Consider the following 23,852-nt stretch of genomic DNA (forward strand, 5'->3'; position numbering starts at 1 on the left):
CTGAGCACTACCACTCGCCAGCACACGAGCGGAAGCACTGACTGCTGGCCACTCACTGGCCGCTACTATAAAGTCACCAACCCGGCCTCCTTTCCTCCACGGCCTCACACCCCCGACCCACCCTCCAGGGGCCGAATCGCTTCAGATCTCGCTGCAGGGGCTGAACGTGGGCCAGGGCACTGATGTCTAACGGGACCAGGGCGCGGACCGGAACCAGAGGCGCAAACTTCAAAGGCAAGATGGACAAATCCGGTAAGACCGCCGATCAGGACCAGACAGCGGCCAAACTTGACACCATGCTAGCGGCCATGGAAAGGCTGGAGGAGTCCATCCAACTCACTCGCACTTCCCTAGCCACCAAAATTGATAGCGTGGCCATAGACCTCACGCACCTCCGGGCGGATCACAAAAAACTTGCGGACCGCACCACGTCCCTGGAAAGCAATATGGAGGAGCTTCCGCCCCAAGTTGGACAATCGAGTAAACACATACAGGACCTACTGAACAGGGTGGAATTCCTAGAAGACAGGGCCGAGGATGCGGAAGGCAGGGCACGAAGAAACAACGTGCGATTGGTCGGTATTCCGGAGAAATGGGAAGGGAGGAATCCGGAGGAACACATGGAACGATGGCTGAAAAATATACTGCCGGAGGGATCACTCTCGCCGCACTTCATGGTGGAACGTGCCCACAGGGTTCCTACCAGGCCCTTGACAACAGGCTCTAACCCGAGACCCATGCTAATCCGCATCTTGAACTATAGAGACAGAGACTCAATCCTACGCGAGGCACGCAAACTCCAAGAGGTGCCGATTGAGAACGCGTCGGTGATGTTCTTTCCGGACTATACAGTACAGGTGCAGAGACAACGGCACTCCTTCCTGGCAGTGAAACGGCGTCTGCGACAACAAGGCCTACAGTATTCTTTGTTGTTTCCCGCAAAACTAAGAGTGGTGGCCGGCGAACAGACACACTTCTTCACTGACCCAAACGAAGTGGAGGCATGGCTGGACAGTGGCACAGACACGGCCCCCAGGGCAGCTGCGGATCCCGCTGGTAGACACCAAACTGGCGGAAGCCGGAGGAGACGCCGACCTCGACAGAGAGCACAGACAGGCGCGAGTGGAGCGGCGAGGACACCCCCCCCCCGGTGGAGGCTACACAACAGGAGAAGCAGGATGCCCTCCGCCTAGTGATGGAACTAAGCCGCTTCCCTACACAGAGCGAACCGGCTGTAGGCAGTACGCGTGATCTTCCCAGCGACGACGAGGCCATCTATGGGGTGCCAGACTCTCAGGCCTCGGGCACCGGGCCGGACGTCACGCCTCAGACTGCGGACTACATCAGCTCATTAAGTCATAGGATACGACGCCCTGGAGATGCTCACTGAGGACTGTGATGCTGACCACGAGGAGAATATCAAATTGCACTACGATGCAGTGGACAACTGGACATCTCATGCCCGTGGGCGACGCACCCGGCCCTGGCTGGGGCCTGGGAGCCGATAGCACACCTGACTCCTTTTCAGTGGATATGCGACCTGGGGACAGCACAGAGGCTAGTGCGCGGTCGGCGCACGGTTCCAGGGAACGCCTGCCAAGCAGCCAACCAGCCAGGACACGTAATGTATGGTGTTTAATACATGTATGAACGACCCTCTGCATTGCAAGTACGGTCTGGACTGACATATGCCCCCTGGGAAGGCGGGAGGCCTTCATAGAAGGATTTTGTTAACTTAAGAACTATTGCTATAGTGCGCACTGCATAGCAGCCGCCTTAGAGTTAGACTTTGTTGCTCTCCTTGAGAGCATGGACGGAAGCACGTTTGGCCTCCGACCTTTTGGTATTCTATATGTTCATCACGTTCAATGGCTAACCGTTCCATTAGCCGTGTTTCTTACCCCCCCCCCCCCCCTTCATTCTGATGCTGTGGTGTGCTGGACTGGATGCACTCTTGATGAGCATTGTGCGGATCACTGGCACGGTGGGGACTGTGGGGCTCGTGGGAGTATGGCGGGGAGATGGGAAAGGAGAACTGCTGAAGAACTGTAATGTCTGCGATTAAAATATGTACATGGAATGTGAGGGGTATGCACACACCATCTAGGCGATACCAGATTTATTCATACCTCAAACGCCATCACATACAGATAGCTCTCTTGCGAGAGACGCACCTCTGTGAGTCGGAAACCAACACCTTGCGGCGCAGATGGCGGGGACAATTATATGCCACGCACTACTTATCTTACGCTAGAGGGACGCTGGTGTGGGTAAAACCGGGCACCCCATGGACAGCACTGGAATCTTATGTAGACCCCGGAGGGAGGTATGTGGTAGTCAAGGGCAGTTTAGACGGGAACCCGCTGGTACTAGCCTCAGTATATGCACCCAATACGGGACTGACGGACTTCCTAACACAACTGTCGAACACACTGACACCATGGCATGGCACCCCGTGGGTGCTGGGAGGAGACTACAACTGCACTCTGGATCCTGTCCTGGACCGATCCCACCCCCGCCACCTAACTCACAGGCACTAAATGCCGCACACGCCCTTCAGGCTTGGTCAGCGCAATGGGACTTGCAGGATGCGTGGTGCAGCCGTAACCCCATCACCAAAGTCTACTCATACTACTCGGGGGCACACGCCCTACACGTATGCCTAGACAGATACATGGTCACTAGTGAGACTCTACCATTTGTCAGGGGTGCACATTACATGGGCCGCACACACTCAGATCACAATCCACACCTTATAGAACTAGCATGGGAGCAACCACGGCCGCCGATACCCACTTGGAGGCTGCAACCTGATCTATTGTTAGATGGTACATTTAGGAGCTCCACAGGTGCTCAAACGATGCAATACTTCGAAGACAATAATGGAACGGCATCCACACCCCAACTAGAATGGGACGCATTCAAGGTGGTCCTCAGGGGACAGTGTCTAGGCACACAGGCTCATTCTAGACGACAGATTGAGGCAGACCTAAGGTGCCTGGAAACGGACCTAATGCAAGGAGAACAGGAAGAAACTGAGGGCGCAAACGCCAGACTACTGGAGGTGCAGGCGGAACATGACAGATTAGTGGATAGGTTAAAACATGTTAACTATGCTGCCCACTCGGCCCGCACACACCGCTACGGCGACAAACCCGGCAAACTGTTAGCCTGGTTAATACAGCGTGAAGATCGAACTTCACCAGTAACGGCGATACGTCCAGCCAACGGCCCAGTGGTATATACACAGGCGAAAATCCATGACGCCTTTGTGACGCATTGCGATGCACTGTATCGGTCGCAGCTGCAGAATCCACAGCCGGGTATCACTGCGTACCTGGACGGGATAACGCTCCCCACCTTGACTGATGACCAACGAGACGACCTTGGCTCGCCGTTAACGGCAGATGAGTTGCGCGACGCCATCTTCGCCCTATCCAATGGCAAGGCCCCAGGTACGGATGGGCTGCCGCCTGAATACTACAAGGCCTACTCGGATATCCTAATCCCTGAACTCCTCAGAACATACTCGGCTGCACTAGAGGACTCGTCCTTGCCCAAGTCGATGAATGAGGCAACGTTGGTGTCTCTCCTTAAGCCGGGCAGGGATGGCACGCTCCTTGGCTCGGACAGGCCTCTGGCACTGTTGAATACGGACTACAAGATCCTAGCATCAACACTAGCCCAGAGGCTGGCGACCTTGGTACCTGCCCTGGTGCATAAAGAGCAGAACGGCTTTGTCCCAACAAGGTGCACCTCCCAAAATATAAGGAGGCTGTTCCGAGTGCAGGAATACGCGAACCAGAACTGGCCGGGATCGGCCTGCTTAATTTTAGACCTCGAAAAAGCTTTCGATTCAGTGGAATGGCCCTATCTACTGGCAGTCCTGCATAAGTTCGACCTGGGCGATGAATACATCGAGCTAGTCGGACTACTGTACCGGAGACCTGAGGTGAGAATACGCACAGGCGGGCTGTTGTCTGATACCATCAGAGTCAGAAGGGGCACCAGACAGTGCTGCCCGCTGTCCCCGTTGCTCTTCTTGCTGGCGATGGAACCTCTCGCTGAGATGTTGCGTAGCAGAGGCGCACAATGGGGCATCCCACTAGCAGATGGCACACACATAATATCACTATACGCTGACGATCTGCTCCTGTACATCAGAGATCTTAATCACCTACCACTGGAACTCTCGGACATCTTCCGAACATTCGAGATCATGTCAGGCCTAAAGGTCAACTGGGCCAAATCGGAGGCGTACCCATTTGCTCCCAACACCCCAGACCCTGAGCTCCGAATCAACGGTGAGAGGTTGCCATGGCACCACACCACGTTCAAATACCTGGGAATACATATATATAGAAATCCCCCAGATATCCTGGATGGAAACCTGACGCGAGCCATCACATCTATAAGAACCCAAATCGCCTTTTGGAAGACTCTCCCATTTAATGTGCCGAGCAGAGTGACATTAACGAAAATGATTGTCCTACCCAGGCTCCTATATTACTTTGCAAACATTCCACTATATGTCCCAGCCCGCACCTTCAGGGAACTAGAAACCATGATAAGAGAACTGATCTGGAGCACGGGAAGACCCAGAGTAGCGCTGACAAAATTGTATACTCCAGTTAGCGATGGAGGCCTTGCGGTCCCAAACCTGGAACTTTATTACCTGGCGGCACAACTGCAATGGGTAGTGGCTTGGCTATCAGGCAGACATCAGGAAGACACAGCCACAGCTGTGGATGCACTATCCTCATTGCAGATACACTCACTATTCCACCCACTGATGGGCTCTAGGAAGCACACCCAACTACATGTAGCGATGGCTGTAAAATGCTACTCTCGATGCCTGCGGCTCACCAAAGCCACTAAACCGTACGCCCAAGCGCTCCCACTCCTAGGTACCCCCAAGACTACGACCGTGGTCACGGAAACAGCTCTGGAGCACTGGACGCGCTCGGGAATAGAAACCATGGCGGATTTATTCACTGACGGCGCCCTGCTCCCTTTCGCGACACTCGCCACCGACACGGGAGTACCGGCGGGACAGTTCTTACAACACGCTTCCATACTTAGAGCATTCACACAAAAGTGGGGAAACATCACTGAAGAACCTCCCACACACCAACTGATACAATACCTTCATATCATGGGGAATGGCATACATGTGGTGCACTGGTTGACCCAAGCACTGTTAACACACACACAACGCACCTTACAGCCATTGCAAGATAAGTGGGCAGTAGACAGGGGGAAAGCCTGGACGGACAAGGAGTGGGCGGTGGTACTAGCAAGCCCCAAGAACATTCCCCGCAACGCACGCTTCAAGCAGATCCAGTTCTATATACTACACAGAGCATACCTCTCCCCAGACAAGATCAACCAATACTTCCCAGGAGCCGCGGCAGGTTTCCCGAGATGCGCACTAGAGGGGGCGGACCTTCTACACGTGCTGTGGCAATGTCCGCAGATCCAAACATACTGGCGGTCAGTGTTGCCGATACTAGAGCGGAGCACGGCAATGCCGATTCCTCACACATGGGAAGCATGCCTCTTAGGCCTCTACCATAGGACCAAACAGAACAAAGTGCCCTCCTGTTTTTGGGATCTTGGCCTTATCGCGGCCAAGAGACTAATCACCAAACACTGGAAACGCGCAGAACCACCCATGACAGAACACTGGAGCACCTCCCTGGACAACTGGGCAAAAGCGGAAAGCATTTCCCTCCACAATGAGGAGAAGGCAGGACTGCGGCAGTTCCCCATTGCGACACAATGGGACGGGATGCTAAACTCCTTCCATAGAGAATGCCAGACGCCGGGAGCCCCCACAGGCGACACCTCCCCAAGCAGAGAGCACGGAGACGGACACGCACCACCAGGCACTGCTGATGGTGGTCCCGCTGCTGTCAATCCTACCTGACCGGCAGGACGGCCCCCCCCCCCGCCCCACCCGCAGCATACACCCACCGCTGATGACGCGCCGCCCTCCCCGAGCTGGTAGAGCAACCATGGGCCAGCTACGATGTCTCCTCTGAGCCCCCAATTGCATCGATATGCATCCACCGCACCACACACCACGCACCTCCAAGTTTGGCAACCCCACACACACCCCATCATTTCTATTTTTGCTTTTCCTTTACTTAATGCTAATGAGGCTGACATGATTGAGCTATAATTCCACCATTGTATTCAATGTGATGTAACAGTGTATTATGTGCTTTGCTCCAAGACCAACGTATACGTTCTCGAGCTGCATGATACTGTATAATGTGCAATTCATGTTTTCTTTTATCCTGTGAACCCAATAAAGGATATATTTAAAAATAATAATAATAATAATTTATTATTCATTAGTTATTAATTAGTTGTTAATTATTAATAATTAATGGTAAATATCTTAATTGTGTTATTTTTTTAGGAGCAGGTTGTGCGTTTATAGTGGAATAGGGTGGGAAGTAATTTAATTATAATTAAATAACTAATATTTTGTATTACTTAATAATTAAGTATTTAAGATTTTATATTGTTAATGTGGTAAATAATCTATTATTAAATAGTTATTATTTGATCGTTATTTATTAATAATTAATTAGTAAATATCTTAATTGTGTTTTTTAGGAGAAGGTTGTTGGTTTATAGGGGAATAGCGTGGGACGTAATTTAATTAAAATTAATTAATTCAGGTTATTTATTACTTAATAATTAAGTATTTAAGATTTTAAATTGTTAATTGTGGTAAATAATGTATTATTAAGTAGTTAATTGATTGTTAATTACTAATAATTACTTGGTAAATGTGTTAATTGTGTTCTTTTTTAGGAGTGGGTTGTGGGTTTATAGGGGAGTAGAGTGGGAAATAATTAAATAAATATTATTTAATTTATATTTTTTATTTTTTATATTTATGTATTTAAAATGTTATACTGTTAATTATGATGTATAATTCATTGTTAATTATTTATTAATTGGCCATTACAAATTATTTATTAATTATTCATTATGTTATTTGTGTCTTTTTTTTAAGAGTGGGTTATGGGTTGATAGGGGAGTAGGCTGCAAAGTAATTTAATTTTAAAATATTTTGTTAAATGTTTGTGTTATAATATTTACTTTAAGTTGTTTTATAGTGTTAATAGTGTGATTTAATTAATTATTGATTGTTTTTGCATTGTTTGTTAATTTTAATTATGAATTCATTATGTTAATAGTGTTATGTTTCACATTATTGATGGTGTCCTTTACAGGGCAGTATTGTGGGAGGTAATTTTTTTAATTATTTAATGATTTGTTACTTAATTTTAAATATTTTGCGTTAGTGGGAATAGTAAATTATTCACCTCCTCTTCAACACTTTCACAACTGTTGCACTCCCTGGAGTGGGAATAGTAAATTATTCCCCTCCACTATTCAACACTTTCCCTACAGATCTACATGCTGGAGTGGGAATTGTAAATGATTCCCCTCCGATATTCAACACTTTCCCTACTGTTGTACTTGCTGGAGTGGGAATCGTAAATTATTCCCCTCCGCTATTCAACACTTTCCCTATTGCTGTACTTGCTGGAGAGGGAATAGTCATTTTATCTACTCTGCTATCTAACACTTTCCTTAATGTTGCACTCCCTGGAGTGGAAATAGTAAATTATTCCCCTCAGATATCCAACACTTTCTCTACTGTTGCACTCCCTGGAGTGGGAATAGTAAATTATTCCCCTCCGCTATCCAACACTTTCCCTACAATTCTACCTGCTGGAGTGGGAATAGTAAATTATTCCCCTCCGCTATCCAACACTTTCCCTACTGTTGTACTTGCCAGAGTGGGAATAGTACATGATTCCACTCCACTATCCAACACTTTCCCTACTTTTGCACTCTCTGGAGTGGGAATAGTAATTGTTACCCCTCCACTATCCAACACTTTCTCTACTGTTGCACTCCCTGGAGTGAGAAAAGTAAATTATTCCCCTTTGTTATCCAACATTTGCTGGAGTGGAAATAGTAATTTTATCCACTCTGCTATCCAACACTTTCCCTCCTTTTGCACTCCTTGCAGTGGGAATAGTAAATTATTCAACTCCACTATCCAACACTTTCCCTACAGTTCTACCTGCTGGAGTGGTAATAGTAAATTATTCCCCTCTGCTATCCAACACTTTCCTTACTGTTGTACTTGCTGGAGTGAGAATAGTAAATTATTCCCCTCCACTATTCAATACTTTCCCTACTGTTGCACTCTCTGGAGTACGTATAGTAATATTTACCCCTTTGCTATCCACCAATTTTTCTTAATGTTGTACTCCCTGGAGTGGAAATGGTCATTTATTCCCCTCCGATATCCAACACTTTCTCTACTGTTGCACTCCCTGGAGTGGGAATACTAAATGATTCCCCTCCGCTATCCAACACTTTCCCTACAGTTCTACCTGCTGGAGTGGGAATAGTAAATTATTCCCCTCCACTATCCAACACTTTCCCTACTGTTGCACTCTCTGGAGTAGTAATAGTAATTGTTACCCCACCACTATCCAACACTTTCTCTACTGTTGCACTCTTTGGAGTGGGAATAGTAAAATATTCCACTCCGCTATCCGACACTTTCCCTACAGTTCTACCTGCTGGAGTGGTAATAGTAAATTTGTTAATTAACTTTAAATATTTCGCTTGAGTTGAAATAGTAAATTATTCACCTCCGTTATCCAACACTTACCCTACTGTTGCACTTGCTGGAGTGGGAATAGCAATTTTATCCCCTCCGCTATTCAACACTTTCACAACTGTTGCACTCAATGGAGTGTGAATACTAAAATATTCCCCTCTGATATCCAACACTTTCTGTTGCACTCCCTGGAGTGGGAATAGTAAATTATTCCCATCCGCTATCCAACACTTTCTCTACTGCTGTACTTGCTGGAGTGGGAATAGTAATTTTATCTACTCTGCTATCCAACACTTTCCTTAATGTTGTACTCCCTGGAGTGGAAATAGTAAATTATTCCCCTCCGACATCCAACACTTTCTCTACTGTTCTACCTGCTGGAGTGGGAATAGTAAATTATTCCCCTCCGCTATCCAACACTTTCCCTACTGTTGTTCTTGCTGGAGTGTGAATAGTACATTATTCCCCTCCACTATCCAACACTTTCCCTACTGTTGCACTCTCTGGAGTGGGAATAGTGATTGTTACCCCTCCACGATCCCACCCTTTCTCTACTGTTGCACTCCCTGGAGTGGGAAAAGTAAATTATTCCCCTCCGGTATCCAACATTTGCTGCAGTGGAAATAGAAATTTTATCCACTCTGCTATCCAACACTTTCCCTCCTGTTGCACTCTTTGGAGTGGGAAAAGTAATTTTTTCCACTCCACTATCCAACACTTTCCCTACAGTTCTACCTGCTGGAGTGGTAATAGTAAATTATTCCCCTCCGCTATCTAACACTTTCCTTACTGTTGTACTTGCTGGAGTGGGAATAGTAAATTATTCCCTGCCGCTATCCAATACTTTCTCTACTGTTGGACTCTCTGGAGTGGGAATAGTAAAATATTCCAGTCCGCTATCCAACACTTTCCCTACAGTTCTACCTGCTGGAGTGGTAATAGTAAATTTGTTAATTAACTTTAAATATTTCGCTTGAGTTGGAATAGTAAATTATTCACCTCCGTTATCCAACACTTACCCTACTGTTGCACTTGCTGGAGTGGGAATAGCAATTTTATCCCCTCCGCTATTCAACACTTTCACAACTGTTGCACTCGATGGAGTGTGAATACTAAAATATTCCCCTCTGATATCCAACACTTTCTGTTGCACTCCCTGGAGTGGGAATAGTAAATAATTCCACTCTGCTATCCAACACTTTCCCTACTGTTGTTCTTGCTGGAGTGGGAATAGTAAATTATTCCCGTCCGCTATCCAACACTTTCTCTACTGCTGTACTTGCTGGAGTGGGAATAGTAATTTTATCTACTCTGCTATCCAACACTTTCCTTAATGTTGTACTCCCTGGAGTGGAAATAGTAAATTATTCCCCTCCGACATCCAACACTTTCTCTACTGTTGCACCTCCTGGAGTGGGAATAGTAAATTATTCCCCTCCGCTATCCAACACTTTCCCTACAGTTCTACCTGCTGGAGTGGGAATAGTAAATTATTCCCCTCCGCTATCCAACACTTTCCCTACTGTTGGTTTTGCCGGAGTGTGAATAGTACATTATTCCCCTCCACTATCCAACACTTTCCCTACTGTTGCACTCTCTGGAGTGGGAATAGTGATTGTTACCCCTCCACGATCCCACCCTTTCTCTACTGTTGCACTCCCTGGAGTGGGAAAAGTAAATTATTCCCCTCCGTTATCCAACATTTGCTGCAGTGGAAATAGCAATTTTATCCCCTCCGCTATTCAACACTTTCACAACTGTTGCACTCGATGGAGTGTGAATACTAAAATATTCCCCTCTGATATCCAACACTTTCTGTTGCACTCCCTGGAGTGGGAATAGTAAATTATTCCCCTCCGCTATCCAACACTTTCCCTACAGTTCTACCTGCTGGAGTGGGAATAGTAAATTATTCCCCTCCGCTATCCAACACTTTCCCTACTGTTGTTCTTGCTGGAGTGTGAATAGTACATTATTCCCCTCCACTATCCAACACTTTCCCTACTGTTGCACTCTCTGGAGTGGGAATAGTGATTGTTACCCCTCCACGATCCCACCCTTTCTCTACTGTTGCACTCCCTGGAGTGGGAAAAGTAAATTATTCCCCTCCGTTATCCAACATTTGCTGCAGTGGAAATAGAAATTGTATCCACTCTGCTATCCAACACTTTCCCTCCTGTTGCACTCTTTGGAGTGGGAAAAGTAATTTTTTCCACTCCGCTATCTAACACTTTCCCTACAGTTCTACCTGCCGGAGTGGTAATAGTAAATTATTCCCCTCCGCTATCTAACACTTTCCTTACTGTTGTACTTGCTGGAGTGGGAATAGTAAATTATTCCCTGCCGCTATCCAATACTTTCTCTACTGTTGGACTCTCTGGAGTGGATATGGTAATATTTGCCTCTTTGCTATCCAACACTTTCCCTAATGTTGCTCTTCCTGAATTGGGAATAGTACATCATTCCCCTAGGCTATCCAACAGTTTCCCTACTGTTTTACTTGCTGGAGTGGGAACAATAAAATATTCACCTCCGCTATCCAACACTTTCCTAAGGTTGCACTCACTGAAGTGGAAATAGTAATTTTATCCCCACTGCTATCCAACACTTTCCCTACTGTTGCACTCCCTGAAGTGAGAATAGCAATTTTATCCCCTCCGCTATCCAACATTTTCCCTACTGTTGCTGTTAATGTAGTGTCAAATGTAATTGTAAAAGATTAAAAATATTTAATATTTTAAATTATTATATATATATATATATTATTTTTATTTTTATTTTACTGGTATATGTATGTATATGTATTTATTATTTTTAATATGTTTCTAGCATTTTTATAATTTATTATAATAATTATTTATTAATATTAAGTAACATATTATATTTTATATATATGTATGTATAATTTTTGTTAACATTATATTTATTATTTATACTTTTAACCCCTTTCATGCTGATGACGGCCGGGATCCGTCATGGCACACAGTGCTCGTGTGCTGATGACGGCTCCCGGACGTCATGACCGCACTCGCGATTGGAATGTGCCGCACAGGCGCAGAATCGTGGCAGCATGCAAGGAATTAAACATTTTCTAATAATTCTAACTATGTTTTTTAAATTATATGTATTATTTACTTCAGTTTACATTATTTTTTACACATTTTAAAGAAACGATATTTTTAACATAATTTTTTTTCCAATATTTTTGTACTTACCATTATGTAGATAGGACTTCAATATTTTGGACAACAATATTTTTGTCACAATATTTTTGAACCTCGATATTCTTGCTGTCGATATTCTGTCAGTGATCCATTGTAGTGCAAGGTTTAAATCTTGAGGATGTTGAGTGTTGTGGGTTTGGTCGTAGATACCAGACGAGTAAAAATGTTTTAAAAAATATTCTATTATTCATAGACCAATGGTGCTTTACAATGGTTTTTTAGAGAACAAGAGTTTGTTTTCTTTTGTAAGTTAAGGACAGTTGTTTTGGAAGATGAGATGAAGTGTGATTCATGTTTAATGCAAATAAACTCTTGGTTGAAGTGTCTCTTTACTTCCTTTCAAGGTATTCTGGGACGGGCCAGGTGGTGCGGCTGCCTCCTTCAGAGAAATAAACAAGATAACTGTCAGGTAACGTTTCCTAGTGCCTTCTGTTTCCTTTTCTTCTATTTCTTCTCAAGTCTCTCTCTGTGTCGCTGTTTTTTATCTCTCTTCAGCTTTAAGAATTTGACTCCCTCTCCAGACCATTCTCTAGCTATATAGCTTATGATCTTAAAAATAAATAAATAAATAAAATAAATACATGGCTTTTATGTAGTCCTCTTCCTTATTTGTTTTTATGCTAGATGTTTTAAGCATGTTTCCTTTAAAATGTTGGTATACTTCAGGGTCAAGTTAATTATCTCCAGTTTCATAAATTGTGTGATGTTTTTGTTATAATTGGTACAACCCTCCATTCCCCCTTTGTCCTATCACATTTGGAATGATCTATTATCTGTTGGCCTGAAGGTATGGAAGCTCAATCAATCAATCAGTCAGGGGCTTGTAAAGCATGCTACTTACCTGTGACGGTCTCATGGCGTGGGAGGTGTAGCCCCCGGTCAGCCCAAAAGCAAGGTCTTGAGGCTTTTCCTGAAGTTGTGAAGGGTAGGGGAGCATCTGATGTTGACTTGGAGCTCGTTCCAGGACTTGCCTGCGATGTAGGCGAAGGCTCTTCCACCTGATCTGGTTCTGAGGATGCGCGGGGTCTCCGCTAGGGCAAGGTCAGCGGAGAGGAGGTTTCTTTTGGGTATATGGAAAGAAATTCTTTCGGTGAGCTATTTGGGTCCAATGTTCTGGAGGGATTTGTAGGCGTGGGTGTGTAGCTTGAAGGTAACTCTCTTCTCGACCGGGAGCCAGTGGAGGTCTCGCAGGTGTTGGGTGGTGCCAAGGATGAGTCTGGCTGCGGTGTTCTGGATGGTCTGGAGTTTGTGTAGCAGGGATTTTTTGATTCCAGTGTAGAAGACGTTTCCGTAGTCCAGTCTGCTCATTATGAGTGTGTGGGTGACAGTCTTTCTGGATTCTGGGGTAGATCTACTTGAAGGTCTTGAAGGATGTGGAGGGAGTTGAAACAGGTGGAGGCGACGCCGTTGATCTGGCGATTCATGGTGAGGGAGGAGTCTAGAATGATGCTTAGGTTTCGGGTGTGGTCCATCGGGGTGGGTGGGTTTTCGAGGGCAGAGGGCCACCAAGTGTTGTCCCAAGTGGAGGGGGAGTGTCCAAGGATGAGGACCTCAGTCTTCTCTGAGTTGAGCTTTAGGCAGCTGTTGCTCATCCAGGCTGCAACGTCTTTCATTCTTCCTGGAAGCTTAGTCAGGTGTCTTCGGAGTTCTCCGTGAGGGAGAGGATGAGCTCGGTATAGGTTACTATGCTGAGCCCGTGCTGTCTGATGATGGCGGTGAGGCGGGCTATGTAGATGTTGAAGAGCGTGGGGCTGAGCGATGATCCTTGGGGTATTCCGCAGTTGATCTCTGTGGGTTTGGAGAGGAAGGGTTGGAGTCTGATCCTTTGGGTTTTGCCTGCGAGAAAGAAGCGGATCCAGTCAAGGGCGGTTCCCCGTATGCCGGCTTCGTGGAGTCTGGCTGCAAGAGTACAGTGGGAGACGGTTTCAAAGGCTGCTGGGAGGTCTAGCAGGATGAGGGCCGCGGTGTTGCCCTGGTCGAGCAGCCTGCGGGTTTCGCCGGTGGCAGTGAAGATGGCGGTCTTGGTGCTGTAGTTGCTGCGGAATCTGGACTGGGAGGAGTCTAGAATGACGTTCTCGTTGATGAAGGATGTCAGCTGGGCCTTGACGAATTTCTTGGTGACTTTGGCTGCGAAGGGAAGGAGAGAGATGATCCGGTAGTTTTTCAGGTCAGTCGGGTCCACAGAGGGTTTCTTGAGGAGGGGCTTGACCTCAGCCTGCTTCCAGCCATTTGGGAAGATGCCGGATTCGAAAGTGGCGTTAATTGTACGGCGTAGTTCGGGTGCAATGGCGGTGGCGATTCTGTGGAAGATGTGCAGCGGTCAAGGGTCCTTGGGGGCTCCTGAGTGAGAGCTCTTCATGGTCCTGGTGGTGTCTTCGATGGTGACCGTTGTCCAGGCAGTGATGGTGGGCTAGATTTCGTTGCTGGAGGGGAGGGTAGTTTCTGCAGTCTATTAGCTGAAGTTGTCGTAGAGTGCCTTCATTTTCAGGTGGAAGTAGGAGCCGAGCTTGTTCCAGAGGCCCTGGAACAGTGTGATGTCCATGGCTTCGTTGGAGGGTTTGGTGAACTGCTGGATGATGTTGAAGAGTTCCTTTGGGTTGCTGGCGTTGATGAGGATTTTGTTCCGGATGAAGGTCCTCTTGGTGGCTCTTATGAGTTGGTGGTATTCTGTCATGGCTTGCTTGTAAGTGGTCTGGTCTTCAGTGTTTTTGCTGTTTCTCCAAAGTTCCTCGAGACGTCTGCAGGCGCGTCTGGCTTACTGGAGGTCGGTGGTGAACCAGGCAGCCTTCAGGGGGCGTTGTCTGTCGGTGTGGCGGAGGGGTGCAAGTTTATCTGCGCAGCTGGTGATCCAACAGTGTAGTTCAGTGGCTACATAGTTGGTATTTGTTGTGGCAGCGGGGGGGTTGAGGATGAGGGCGGAGTTGAGGTGCTCCTCTGTGACCTTGCTCCAGTTACTCCAAGCTGGGCCTGGGTTGGCTTGTGTGCAGTGGTGCTGCTGAAAGAGAAGTGTATGCAGTGGTGATCTGTCCAGAGAGGTTGCAAAATGTGACTGAATTGGAAGTTGGTCCCTCCTGCAAAGATGGGATTGAGGGTGTGTCCATCCTTTTGGGTGGGGGTGGTGATGAGCTGCTTCAGTCTGAGGTTGGTGAGGTTGTCCAGGAGGGCGGTGGAGTCGGGTTCGCTGCGGTTATCGAGTTGGAAGTTCAGGACTCCGATTAGTATGTAGTCCATGGAAGCGATGGCCTGGGGTGCAATGAGGTCGGCAATGGTGGTGGTGAAAGGAGCACGAGGCCCAGGGGGTCTGGAAGCGAGGGTGCCACGTATCATGGTACAGGGGCTGGTCAGGATCTGGAAGTGGAGGTGTTTGGTGTTGGAGAGGGAGTCGCTCGTGCTGGAGGTAGAGAGTCGGAGAGAGCTCTTGTGTGCGAGGGTGAGTCCTCCTCCAGGGCGGTGGGGGCGGTCCTTCCTCTGGATCTTGTAGCGGTCGGGAATGGCAGTGGCGATGTTGGGGCAGAGGTGGCGTTTGTCCAGGTTTCTGTGAAGAAGGCAACATCTGGCGAGAAGGTGTTGAGGAGGTACCTGATCTCTACGGCGTGTCTGTGCAGGGCACGCACGTTGAGGAGGATGCACTTCAGGGATCTGGTGGAACGGGCGTCCGGCGTGGGTACGGAGGCAGTGGGTGTGATGTGGATAGTGAAGGAATATCGGCGGTGTTAGAATTGGCTGTGGGTGGTGTTTGGCGACGACAGCTGGCAGCTGTTATGCCTTCCGAGATTGAGTGCGAGGAGGGCAGCTGGCGCGTAGCGGTGGAAGGTGGGTGATTCAGGGTCCCTGGTGCTGGTCGCGGTAGGGGCGCAGATGGGTGCAGATGAGCTTGCCTTTAGCGTGCCAGCGGCATGCCTGCTGCGCCCAACAGCTATTAAATAGGGGAAGGGGGAGGGAAGTGCAGCTGGGAGTCGGGAGCGGGAAAAGAGGCGGGGAAGATCAGGGGCCAGAAAGCGTAGAGGCAGTAGAAGGCTATGAGCAAGAAATGAGGAAACTCGAAATGAAGCAGAATAGGAAATAAGGCAAAAAAGGTGAGTTAAAGCTAATAAACAGTTGTTGAACTCTGCCAGTGTATTCTCTTCATAACAGTTTTCTTCTTTGTGCCTCTTACATTAGGGCTATTATAAATACTAAGGTTTATCTGGCAAAACGTTCCGCCACATATGGTCGTTGTAGCAGTGGCCAGCCACCACATGTTCCCGCAAACCTCCCCCATCAATTTTTGAGATCCCACTAACCCTGGCACCCACCTGATGTAGCCACATTCCTCAAGGAATATGAATGTGGTGGGATCCGAGCGCAGGTCTAGTCCCTTCTCAGGTTGGGAAGCATTGGTCCCGGAGCACGCTTCCGTCCCTTGTTCACCACCAGTCCCTTGACTGTCTACATAGTTGTTTCCTCTATTCCATGTGATTCTATACTCCCCCAAGTCTGTTCATTCTTCCTCCTTCCTCTCTGGATCTGACTTCCACCTCTTTGCTTCCTCCCAGCCTACCCTTTCCTGTCCTGTTTGTCACCTCCAATGCCACACTGGGTCTCTTTGAAGAAGAGTGGAAGATAGCCTCTATTTCCTTATTCCTCTGGTTTTCTAAAATGTTTGTCTTTTCATATCCAATTTTAGTTTCCTTTCCCGTTATGCTGCTTTATTTTCCTTTTTCAGGTGTTGCAGTGTCTGGGTCCTGTTAAAGGAGTGTGACAAGTTCTGTGCCACCAGGCAAGTACTTATCTTCCACACAATGTGAAATGGTGAATTCCACTGAGCTAACTGGACACAGCCTCAGTCTACGGTGGTGATCCAGGGGAAGAGGTGTAAAATTTGTGATCTCAAACGTAGGTTACCCACAACATCGTAAACTCAATCCTCAGCAACACAATTCACAATAACACATAGTTTGGCCCATAGAAACTCTACAATGTAATCACAATCATAAGGTCCTCCGTATGAGCTAATAGGGACTCAGATAACTAGAGATGGAAAGCCATTCCTTCATGAGGACCTGTAATAAAGACGCGCCTAGCTAATAATATTCACACAATATTAATAAAATCATCAATAAGTAAGGACAAACACATGGAATAGTTATCAAGTTATCTTTCTCTAAACTTCAAGATTGAATGGTCAAAGCACAAACATGCACTAGAATAATTTATTAACGGTTATTCTTTTGTATACAGGTAAATCACAGCACATCACAGCTCAGGCCAAATACATAGTCAAATAACACCTATTGGGGAAGGAAGAGAGAAAAAGAGCGAAAACACATTGCAAAATAGAATTTGCAATTTGGAATCATAGAAACCAAGAATCGGTTGTAGATTCATCAGAACCAGGACACGAGATGGACCCAGTAGAACGCTAGAGCACAGCGTGCAATAGCTGGAGTCATAAATTCTTCAGCTGAAAGATTTTACCTGCTCAACTTCACCAGCCGGTAAAGTGCGGAGGTAATCAGGAGATGTCAGTTCAGGGGAAGATCAGAGTTCAGACCAACAGCATGTGAGGCCCAGGACTTGCAAGGGAAAAAAGCATCATGCTGTCCTTTTCCCAAGGGGCAATTATACGCCAAACGTTTTCAGTTCCTGCCAACAAACTAACTTTTACATAGTTTGCATGATTGCCATTTGTCAAAATCCATGGTGCAACCGTCGTGTGATCGTTCTCTAAACCAATTCATCCATAACCCATACGTAATACCTTTGTTCAGTGTTCACTGTTCTTTAACCCCTACTGTAAGTCACGGTGGGCATGTTTGCGCGACGGCCAGTGCCGTCCTAGCCACGCCTGGGATTGGAATGTCCAGCACCGCAGCGTAATTCGCGCAGCAGCCAAGGCGTTAAGAATGTGCAATATAACTTCCCTTCGGAAATAAGAAATACATTTGCAATTCGACGTGTCCACTCCACACTCTCTCTTCTGAGCTTTCAGCAAAGTCAATAGAGTTTTATTCTGACAGAAAGGATGTCCATTTTTAACTGTAGGACAGAAACTTCAGCGATAATACTCGTAGCTACAGTGCAATCAGGACAACATTTTTAGTCTATTCGAAGGAAATAATGAAAGACAAAATAAATGTTTAAGGCCTACATGGAAAACCACTAAATCATTATTTTCTAAAGAAAAAAACTTACTGAATATTGAAAACAGTAAAGAACTAGAGATGCATAAGAAATAATATAAAAACACCATTTCATTATACTTGTAAGCATAGCCTAATTACATTTCTTTGAGAAACGTGCAAGCACTTTCTCTCGGAATTGCATCTCAAAGAAAACATAAGCAGGACTCATTTTACTTGAGCATTTTCATAATCATATTTTGTGTTAACACTACAGACTGCATTATTACCTTTAATATTATTTTCATAGCACATTAGTAGGTTTCTCTCTCTGTCATGAATGAATTAATCTCAAACCAGTTTGTGACCCTTCTGCATGCTTTTTCGATGCAGTTTTAAACTCTCACATGTTTCACCAGGCACACTGTTAGTCATGTTTCTTAAGTACGTATTATGTATTAGTATCACACCCAAGGGTAAGGAATTGATCGACCAAAACACTCTTAATAAAATAATCACGCTCCACCAGTGGCATTTAAAGCAGTGATTACAACAGGGCAGAGTCCTTTGTTCAATGAAATGTCCCTTCATGGGTCCCTGAAATAAGGAATAGAAGAGTCCTTTAAATGGGCAGGGGAGTACACAACATCTGATAATTCATTAAAGGAGGTACAAATACCTTACTGTGATGCCAGTCGTCATCACAGAAAGAGTAAATTATTGGTGTTGGATGTTTCTGAGAATCTGTGTCCTGATGCATGTGTAACTTGTGTTTCTTTCTACGGTATTTACTACTTTTGCTCTCACGACATTGAGTTTCAGTGGTCCCAAGTTCCCTGTCTATGCAGTATCCATGAAGTGTTTTACCCCCTTGGAGTGCAACTCATTTATAATTTCTAACTCTATTTTTACAGGTAACTGAAGCAACAAAAATAAAAAGAATGTTGTAATGTTGGAAACATTTTTAAAAAGGATTATTTTGAGGAAAGTAGAAACATTCTAGATCTCTAAAGAAGAAACTAGTTCTATGCACCAGGAATGGTGAGGAATTTGGTGCGGAAGAAACTGCTGAATGTGAAAGTGATTTATCGACTTTCTTACAATCATTATTTGTTGTCAAACCTTGAAGTACAATGACCAGGAACAATTACCAATTGTCAGTTATTGTTATTGAATAACCTCTGAAATAATAACTGTACCCGCAAGTAAATTGAAAATCTACTGCAGCTACTAAATATAAGAATATTTTCACTTAAAGGAAACATTTCACGATTGGTCGATCAAAGAACATAGGCAACAACTGATCCTCACACAGTGCACTTAGAAATAATCAGTGTTGCAAATTCTGTCTGATGGTTTATGAGAAATGCCTTGGAGACCTAAGCCTCTCTCAGCAAATCAGTATCAGTAGACATGATGTGATGTGACAGAACTGTCAGGAAGGCTAATAACCTCAGTTTACACAAGCACGCTTATGTCTCCGCCTCTTGTGATTCAGAGGAGAGAAAACATTGTATTTCAAAAATAAATGAAAATGTTCTTCTCAGATATCATTACAGCAAAGACACTGGATTAACATCGACAATATAGAAAGATTTTTCCCACCAACTCTGTCTCTTGGGTTGATCTATGTTGTTTCCAAGTGTGCCAGACCTCCAAAGTTAATGGTGTACCTTTATGGGCCTCACCGGAATAGGAAGCTTAAAAAGGGCCAGTGTTACACTATTGATAATTCATAAACTACCCTAGCATGTTTTAATCCCTGTTAATTAGTTGTATAAAAAATGTACCTCACTTGTAAGTACGAATCCCCAAAGACCATATCACTGCTTTTAAAACTCCTAAATTAAATGCGATTAACTGCAGTTAGAATGAGCTTAATTCTACTTGAGAGAATCCTTGTGGGCATAACTTGGAAAAATTTAATCCACGAGGGGCATCTTAATAAAAACAAGGGGCACCTCAGTGAAAGTTTACAAAGACAAGTTAGATAGGCTGGCTTCAAAGGTAAGACCTTTGATCTCCAAATAAAAGCTATAATTAGTTAAATGCAAATGTGAAGAATAGCTTTGGCAGCGTAGTTTAGAAGTTAATGTTGAGTTTTAACAAAGACAAGTACAGACTCCGGAATCAGATTCAGTCTTAAGATGGCATGTATCCAGGAACAAACCCAACTTGGAGATACAAACTACTCGAATAAGAGCAATGAATGTGAGAACAGCTTTAGTTATCAATCCCACCTCACTGAACACAAGAGAACTCACACTGGACAAAAACCGTATCAGTGTCCTGAATGCCAGAAAGGCTTAAGTCGGAAAAGCGATCTCATTCAACATGTGAGAATCCACACTGGGCGCAAACCTTATCACTGCTCGGATTGCAAAAGAAGCTTTAGTTTTTTAAGCAGTCTCACTCGACACAAGAGAATCCACACTGGGCAAAAACCTTATCTGTGCACTAAGTGCTGGAAGTGCTTTAGTCAGAAAGACCATCTCATTTAACATGAGGGAACTCATACTGAGCTCAAACCGTATCACTGTTATGATTGCTGTAAAAGCTCCAGTCAGAAATCCAGCCTTACTTTACATGAAATGATCCACACGGGGCATAAACCGTATCAGTGCTCTGAATGCTGGAAAAGCTTCAGTCGGAAATTCAGCCTTACTTTACATGAAAGGATCCACAGGGGGCATAAACCGCATCAGTGCTCTGAATGCTTAAAAAGCTTCAGTCGGAAAATCACTCTCACTCACCATGAGAGCACTCACACTGGACATAAACTGTATCAGTGCTCTGAATGCCAGAAAAGCTTCAGCGAGAGAACCAAATTAATTCAACATGAGAGAACTCACAATGGGCAAAAACCTTTTCAGTGCTCTGAATGCAGGGAACGCTTCAGTCAAAAATCTGGTCTCGCTCGCCATGAGAGAACTCACACTGGACTAAAACCGTATCAGTGCTCTGAATGCTAGAAAAGCTTCAGTCAGAAAGGTAATCTCACTCAACATGAAAGAACTCACACTGGACTAAAACTGTATCAGTGCTCTGAATGCTGCAAAAGGTTCAAATTGAAACACAGTCTCACTAGACATGAAAGAACTCACACTGGAGAAAGACCTTATCAGTGCTCTGAATGCTGGAAAAGCTTCAGTCAGAAAGGAAATCTCACTCAACATGAAAGTACTCACACTGGACTAAATCCGTATCAGTGCTCTAAATGCCAGAAAAGGTTCAAATTGAAACAAAGTCTCACTAGACATGAAAGAACTCACATTGGAGTGCTCTGAATGCCAAAAAAGCTTCAGTGGGAAATCCATTTTATTTCAACATGAGAGAATCCATACTGGGCAGAACCCATTTCAGTACTCTGAATGCTGGAAAAGTTTCCGATTGAAACAAAGTCTCACTAAACGTGAGAGAACTCACACTGGAGAAAGACCTTATCAGTGCTTTAAATGCTGGAAAAGCTTGTCAGAAATCTGGTCTCACGAAACATGAGAAGACACACACTGGACAAAACCTTGTCATTGGTCTAAATGCCAGGGAAGCATCTGCTGGAGACTCGGTTTGATTCAACATGAGAAAATCCACAGCGAGCGAAAACAAAATTATCAGTGCTCTCAGTGTGACAAAAACTTCACTTATAAAAGTAACCTCTCTAAATGACAGAGACAATGTGGGAGAGTAAAAGCTTCTCACTGTAAACCCTGAAGAGGAGCTTTCAGCATCACAAAACCTTTACATGAAGCAGCCACAAAGACATCAATCCATTTATCGTTCAATAAACTGTTTACTGAGAAAAGCGCACAGAGATAGATAGAAGATTGTGAATTAACCTCATTCCTTAGTGACCATTCAGTGTGTTTTGCTCCCTAAGTGTTAATAAGCCATAGCTCCAACCCACAAGGTCAAGTTGATTCTGAACTTTGAGGCCACGCCCCCAAGGACCTGGAATCCAAGTAACCTCAAACTGCTTCCAGCCTTAATGAGCCTCACCAGGGCGCTGCAGCAGGAGTCCCTTTCTCGTAGGTCTCCATGGGACCAACGTCTGTTCATCCCTGTGCAATTTGCGACCGATTATTGAAAAAAAACTAAAAGTGATGGAAGGACTGGTCATTAATCTCAGCAACATCCCACCACATCATTCTCCAGTCTCTGTGCCACTAAAGACAAGACCAACCATATGCAAACCATTCTTGGCCCCACCCTAAATAGTCCTAATGACTTCTGTTCCGAGGGGACACAGCCTCGTATTACAAAGATCCACTTTAGCAGCCTCTTTCCATGTCCTTTTTTGCTAAAAATGGAACCTGCTGCTCATCTGCTGAGGACAGTTTCACGGCTTTAGAATCACATTAGATACATCCAAGAGAGTGTCACAGATATTCTGAGTTGTACCTTTTTAGTACTACTAAAGAACTACAAAATGCGATTCACAAACTACGTATGGTCGTTCTGCCTCTCCTATCTTTTTCTGTGTGGAGTTGTCTGCCCGGCTTCACATTTTCAGCACACGTAAGTATAGTTTTTAGTAGTAAATGAGGGAGGGACAGAGGGAGTGGCTGTAAAATGGGAAATACTTATGAATAAAGGGGAGGAGTTCAGGCAGGAGTAAGGAGGCATATAGGGAGGGGTTTAGGGAAGGACAAGCACTCACCCACTAAAAAGTAAGCACATTGTTGTTTACAAACAACAACTCTAAAGTCACTAAGCCATAATGTCCCTAAAACAATCGTAAATGCTTGTGCAGCTCTCCCCAGCACAGCGAGATAGCCCCTGCTACCGTATTTACTACTTTCTCAGAAAATCACCCCAGAATGCCATTTCAGGCCTTGCTGTTTAAACACTTCTTGGCCCATTTCTCTGCTTGTGGTGGTCCCAGGATGACGGGACCACCACCAAAAAGTCAACACAACAAAGCCTTTCTTTTAAAGGTACTGTCCTCACCCTAAGTTGGCGGGACTCCAAAATGATCACCTCCCCTGGATTTCCTTGTCTTTTTTAGCTCTCCCACGACTGTAGCTTTTACACTACGGCCGGTAGTGTTTCAACCTCTAGGGGCCACATGCATGGTAATTTAATGGCATTTAAGCAGACCTGGAAGGCCTGGAAATCCACAAATTTGATGTTGATCTTATGCCCTCTAGGGGCTGACTATATGGTTGCAATGCAATGCTTTTTCAATGTGATGCCATCAATGGGTTGGTTTTACCATTGCAGCTTTGATATCAAACCCATGAAAAAATTATCAAACACAAGGTTAATTACTGATAAATTCTTAATGGGGTTACCATTATGATTGCAAATGTTTTATTTATTATCACAGTAATGTTAATGATTTTTACAAAAGGTATTGTGTTTATTACAAAACAAATGATTGAACTAATGTGAGATGTTTGGGTGACCCTCTAAGGAGTCCCCAGTGATTATGCAAAGGTATGTTCCATTTGCCAATGTACATATTTGTAAACTATTGTGTAGTATTTAGTAGTGTGTGTAATACATGTACTTCTTTTTTTAAAGAAAATTTACTGATTGGACAATCAGTTATTGGGTGTTGTCATTGCGTGCCAGTGATTGGTGAATACTAGCCCACACCACCTCCCTTGAGTAGGCCTTGGACTGCTCCGCCAGCTAACCTGTGAGAGTCAAGCACTACAATAGGGTGTTTTGTTCCCAGTGAAGACAATTGTGGACAAATCTTTAGATAAGCCTGACTGCTCTGTCCCAAGTTACCGGAGGGTGAACACAGGTTATCTTTTAGTGTGTATCTAGCTTACCCTGTAGAGACCAGTGGTTCCTGCCTGGCCTGGGTGCATACCTCAGCCAAACAGGAATCCCATTTCTAAAAATCTAACAACC

General features: G+C 45.2%; 1 pseudogene; it reads left to right on the plus strand.

Moving 5' to 3' along the window:
* The first annotated feature begins 20,137 nt into the window (after positions 1 to 20,137).
* Positions 20,138 to 21,277, plus strand: LOC144806074 (uncharacterized; annotated as a pseudogene).
* Positions 21,278 to 23,852: the final 2,575 nt, after the last annotated feature.

Source organism: Lissotriton helveticus (assembly GCF_964261635.1).
Source record: "Lissotriton helveticus chromosome 1_1 unlocalized genomic scaffold, aLisHel1.1 SUPER_1_unloc_43, whole genome shotgun sequence".
NCBI classification, from domain to species: domain Eukaryota; kingdom Metazoa; phylum Chordata; class Amphibia; order Caudata; family Salamandridae; genus Lissotriton; species Lissotriton helveticus.